The following is a 6,000-nucleotide window of genomic DNA, read 5'->3' as shown; positions in this document are numbered from 1 at the left end:
GGTTTAAGCATCAGGCTAAGACTTTGGAGACCATGTTTCAAATCCGTACTGGGTACTGGGTTACCTTAGATAAGTCATACATTCTCAGCCTCAGAAGGAAACACTGACAAACCCACCTCTGACTAATTTTGCCCAGAAAACACTGCAATAGGCTTGCCTTAGGGTTGCCATAAATCAGAAATGACTTGAAGGCACACAACACCAAAGTTGTTGGCGGGAGGCCCTTATTCCATTCTAATCCACCCTGACAGTGGTTCCCAGCCTTTGGTCCTTCAGATGATTTGGAGATCAGGTGCTATAATTCCAAAACAAATGGAGGACAAAAGGTTGGGATTATATGATAACCATACAATCCAGAGAGCATCCTAAAGGCTACAGGGACAAATTTCCCTTTAGGGTTCAATGAGTAGAGGTCTTTAGCACTTTCTAGTAGTTCTGGTGCCTCACAAAACTACAAAACCCAGGACATTTAGGGTTCAGCCATGGCAGTTAAAGTGATGTCAAACTACATTATTTCTACAATGTAGATGGACCCCAGTGAAAGGAGAAAAATGGCTAAAGGACATGTGGGAAGTATGCAGCCTATACACCACATAAGCAATTTTTGTGGCATCCCAAACACCTCTCAATTTTTTAAAAATTTCCAAATGGGAGAATAGTTCCTGCAAAAATCCATTTAAAATACAGAGCATCTCATGCGTTGTTTTGTTTTTTTTTTTTGGGGGGGGGGGAGATTGAGTTTTTATTTTTATTAGGCTTTTATTTTCAGATTAATTTTTTCCCCTCTACCAAATCCCACGTGACCAGAAAGTTTTACTCTCTGGCAGACCAAGCTGAATATCTCACCAAGCTGAAATCCCAGGATTTTCCAGGATAGAGTCATGGCAGTTAAAGTAGTGTCAAACTGCTTTATTTCTGCAGTGTGGCTTCATACTAGGAGATAATTACAAGTATCCCACCAATCTCTAAACCTCAGAATTATTTGAGCAATTAAAGGGATATCAAACTGCTATAACAAGAAAGTGTATATTGTCCTTTGGTAACATCCAGTACACAGAACATATATTAGGGCAAGACGTGGCCTGTGAATTTAAATTCATAAATATTATGAACTTACTTTCTCCTGACAGATTAGAGAAGCTATCTTATCTTAGATTTGCAAGCAGCCCTGTTCAATTAACAAGGGTTTATAATGTGTTCGTGTCCATCAGTCCAAAGAATTGCAGCTTATACTATGTAGCTTTCTTTAATTGTTCCTAAGCTTACACTTGGACTCAGATTCCATTTTTATTTTCACACTTGTGAAGGATATGGTAATTCGCCACGGTATACTGTTCTGCAGTAGAAAATCAATATTAGCCATTCACTGCATTCCTTTAGGGGATCCCGTTAATAGTTATTTATGATCCTTTGCCACTTCTGACACAGCAGTACTGATTTTCACTGAACATGCTTTTAATTAACTCTCAAATCAATAACACCCCCAAAATAGACTTAGCAACAGTGGCAAGTGGCAAGATAATTTTCTTCTATTTGAAAAAATTTACCAGTCAGAGAATGCAAAGCAAAAAGCTATTATAATGGAGAGCTTTGCTTTGGTTTTGTTTCTTAGTTTCAGGGTTTAGATTTAAAAAACAAAATAAAGCACTGGTCAGAACAAGTCTGGAAAGAAAATGACTTCCCATCTGATGCTGTGAGAGTAATTGTAACATGCAGAAATAAGCTTCTGTGTGGATATAACTTTCAATATATCACAAAGTCAAACTGGGACACATGTGACCAAGAAACATCAGAATGTGATCATGCCCATGACCTCCCTGACTGATTCTATCCATCTGGTGTGCACAGAGTGACCAGACATCCTCCTTTTCCAGGACATGACCTACATTTCAGCCTTCAGTCCAGGAAGAATTTCAAAATGTCTGCCCTGGACTACAGCCAGCACACACAAACACACACCAATAAGGAGGGCCAACAAGCTAATTAGCTCTGCAGCTGGAAATAGTCCACAAACCTTGCAGGGATTGAGAGAAAGAGCAAACCGAAAGCCAAAGCTGAAATCAGGAGAACAAAGTTCACGATAGTCAGTCCAGTCCAGAGTCAGGTCAGCCAAAAGATAACAAGAGTCCAGTTCATTCCAAGGTCAAGAGTCAAGGCAACAAGGAGTCAAGATACAGAGCCAGTGCAGGCAGCAGTCACACCAAAGGATTATACAATAAACTCTAGCATTGAATTGACGTCTCCCTGCATCTTAAATAGGAGATGCTCTCCCCATACCAGGTGAGGCTGATTAGCTAATTGCCTCTCAGAAATTCTCCAGGATCTGCCAGCACTCTCAGCCCTGCGTTGCCTAAAGGAGGGAACCTCCAGGCCTGGTTCCTCCCCAGAGTCACCACTAGGCTGCTGTACCACCAGAGGAATCCCATCAGCACTAGGACCTGGCTGAACCTCCTCCTCTGGGGCTGGGAGATCAGAGTTGGGCTCTGGCAGAGCAGAATTAACACCTGGTGTAGCCTCAATTACCCCCTTGCTCTGGAGTAGACCCATCCTCCTCCTCATCCTCCGAGTCCTGCTCTTGGCTGGCCATGACAATGTCCTCAGTTTTGAGCATGGATAAGAAGCATGAATTGACATTTATTTTAGTATTTTTAGTTTTTATTTTGTGAAGTCCAACATACTTCTTGGATGCCCTACATCCTCCTTTATGTATCTGTTCACCTTGGGTGAACGGTCTTCCTCTCTTCCTATTGCCCTCCATCTTCTCTAACATTATTGACATTTCTAATGAGTCATGCTTTCTCACGATGTGCCAAAAGTTTGAGAGCCTTAATTTGGTCATCTCAAGACTGGGACAGACCACCCTAAAAGGGTGGCCTGCCAGTGGCCTGTTTCCCTCCAGAGGGACACTGCAGCTGCCAAACCACATGGCATCCCTCCAGAGTAAAAGGAATGGTGCACTCGTAATGTAAGTGGCGTAAGCAACACACAGCAACGTGTATATGCTGCACGTCACTTACATCAAGATGGTGGCGCCCATATGGATGGGACACCGCCATCAGGACTGTGATGCTGTGCTAGGGTTAGGGACTGTACAGTTGGTGCACAGTCCCTAGCCCTAGTATCACCACCGCCACGCCTCTTTTGGCCCGTCTGTCTCGGGCCTTAGCTTCCAGGGAAATTTCTGTTAAAGAAATTTTTATCTTTAGGTTTTATCTGTTAAAGAAAGCACTTGTTTGTCATGGAACATCCGTTATTACATCAGAATATGTAGAAACAGCTTTTTCCTAATCTAGGTGGCCAGCTGAAATATCCTGCTCTGGATCCACAGAGTTACACCACTGCGTGTGTGTGTAATGTGAGATCTTTTCATCCAGCTGTGGTGCCTTTGCCTAGCTGCCTGGCTGTGGTGCCTTCATGTAAAGAATGTAGAGCACTGTTTAAAAATATAAATAGACACTTTTCCTAAGGTAATATTAGTTACCTCATTGCAGAAAGTCTTTTTAAAGGAAAAAAATGTGTTAAAAATTGGAGATAGTTGCTCTATGACAATCTCTTGTATTTTGGATAAGCTAGCTGGAAGTTTAAATCAAGAGAGATTATTCTTAAGGAAGGCAAAGATCTTTGTGGACTTGAATATATGGGCATATTTAATTAAAACAAGAGAAATACATCCATAGCGGTTAGAGAAAATGAGTTTTATTTATAGTTGTGTAAAAACGATGACCATGTAATTTAAAAAGTGTATAAATGGCTTCTGAAACTAGAGGCAGAAGATGGAGCCTGGAAGAGTACATAAGGTGGAACCAAACTTTGGGGTATAGTGTCCACATGGTTGTATGGGGAAAGTGTGATTCAATAACATAAAGTTTATTGTGTGCAGTACTCTTTACCCTCCACATTCACAGGTTCGACTATTCACAGGTTTGTCTATTTGCAGTTTTGTAGCTGCTGCTTATCTGGCTTGACCTCTCACCCTCCTCTCCCCAAAGGTCCTCAGCCATAGTTTAAACCCTTTTCCAGCCCATCGGTCTTCTTGCCCCACTACTGTTCATTTCAGTCCACTACCTCTCAATCTCTCATACTTCCAAAAGAGTCAGCCAGGTTTTAAACCCCTGTGACCTCCTGGATGGCTCTTTTGGAAGGACAAGAGATTGAAAGCTGGTGGACTGGGAAGAATAAAAGTGAAGTGAAGCTATCTAGAGGCGAGAAAGGGGTTTAAAACCTGGCTGGCTCTTTTGGAATATGAGAGATAGAGCAGTGGTGGATTCGGATGAACAGGAATGGGATGAGGAGATCTATGTGCTGGAAAGGGGTTTAAAACATGGCTGGTTCTTATGGAAGGATGAGAGATTGAGAGGTGATGAGCTGGGATGAATAGGAGTGGGGTGAGGAGATCGATGGGCTGGAAAGTGTTTTCAAATCTGGATGAGCCATGATGGTGGCTAGGTGGAAAATGGACTGATGGACTGGCACTGTTGACAGCAGTCTGCATCATGCTTGTTTGGGGGCTAAGCAATACTTGCATCCCCCCCCCACTGGGCCCCTAAATGCAAGTGAATTTAAAATAATTTAAAAGAAAACATGTATTCATAATAATAATAATTTTTATTTATATCCCACTTCTCCCTACGGATCGTATCAATGATATGTAACCTCAAATAAGATGTTGAAAATTGACCAGAATGTTTCAAATCAGTGTTGGCAGTATCAAGATAAGATGGGCTCCTTTCCCCATATTTGGTGGACTTGTAAGAAAGCTAAACATTATTGGTCTAAGATTAATATGCTAATGCAAAAAAATCTTAAAGATGGATTTTGTACTGTTACTAGAAATGTTTTTTCTGGGTATTATAGAGAAGGAACTGGACAGTAAACATGAATTAAGTCTTCATTGCAAAATAATAGCAATAAGAATATTGTTTGCCCAAATGTGTAAACAGACTGAAGCACCAATGATTGAAGAATGGAGTTTAAGGTTGCTGAGTTAGACCAAATGGTCAAACAAACATAGCTACTAAAAGATAAGCCAACTGAACTCCTATCTGACATTCGATGACTGTCAGTCACCAACCTTATGGAAATTTTCTTAAAGGCTGTGTCTGTACTGCAGAAACTAATGACTTTTCCACCTAGAAGGCAAGTATAATCAAATCAGGCTTAAATCGTGCTAATAGCGGAATTGGGGGGAAGATTATCTCACTTGTGTTCTGTGCTTCTCTCACTTGTGTTCTGTGCTTAAACTGTAATGGATGTGTCATTGGGTAATCACAGAAACTCCCGTTATTACCCACTGACACATCCATTACAGTTTACACATGGGACACAAACGGGAGAAACATGTGGGGTGTGATAATCTTCCTCCAAATCATCTACTAGCACAATTTAATGATGCTTGCCTCTTCCATGTGAAAGAGCCCCAAGTGTTTGATGTTTCTCCAGAATGAAACTGCAATCTCACTGTAGTATTATCTACATGGGATGTGTTCACATATTTAAAAAGTAGATGGATGGGGTTTTTTGCAGAAAAAAAGAGGGGGAGGACAGTGCAGCCCACCAGCCTTTAAAATCAACTTGCTTGTGCATGACATGACACAGTAGGGATATCATTACTTTCATTTATGAGTGGGAATTCTGGCACATAACAAACCACAATACGATTCAGCTGATGAATCATTCTGTACTGAACCTATAATCCACCAATCATTGGGATTCTGATTTTATCTTAAACATAATATTTAAGCAATATTGCTGCAAGAAAGAACCACCATCAGACATCCAAAGTTGATCTGGCAAATATGAGCCAAACATTAAAAAAAATGAAACAGAATTTCACAAAATAGTACTCAAATGCACCTATCATGACTCTGTTCTGTTGGATCAGTACAAATTACAGCCAGACTTCACCGGGAGACAGGACAATTGTAGGGTGTAATGTTTGAAAATGTGTACCAGTTTATGTGTGCATAAGAATGAATGTGAAAGAGGGGAGGGCAAAGCAAT

This window comes from Sceloporus undulatus, chromosome 6, assembly GCF_019175285.1.
Source record: "Sceloporus undulatus isolate JIND9_A2432 ecotype Alabama chromosome 6, SceUnd_v1.1, whole genome shotgun sequence".
In the NCBI taxonomy this organism is placed as follows: domain Eukaryota; kingdom Metazoa; phylum Chordata; class Lepidosauria; order Squamata; family Phrynosomatidae; genus Sceloporus; species Sceloporus undulatus.
This window is presented reverse-complemented; position numbering follows the sequence as displayed.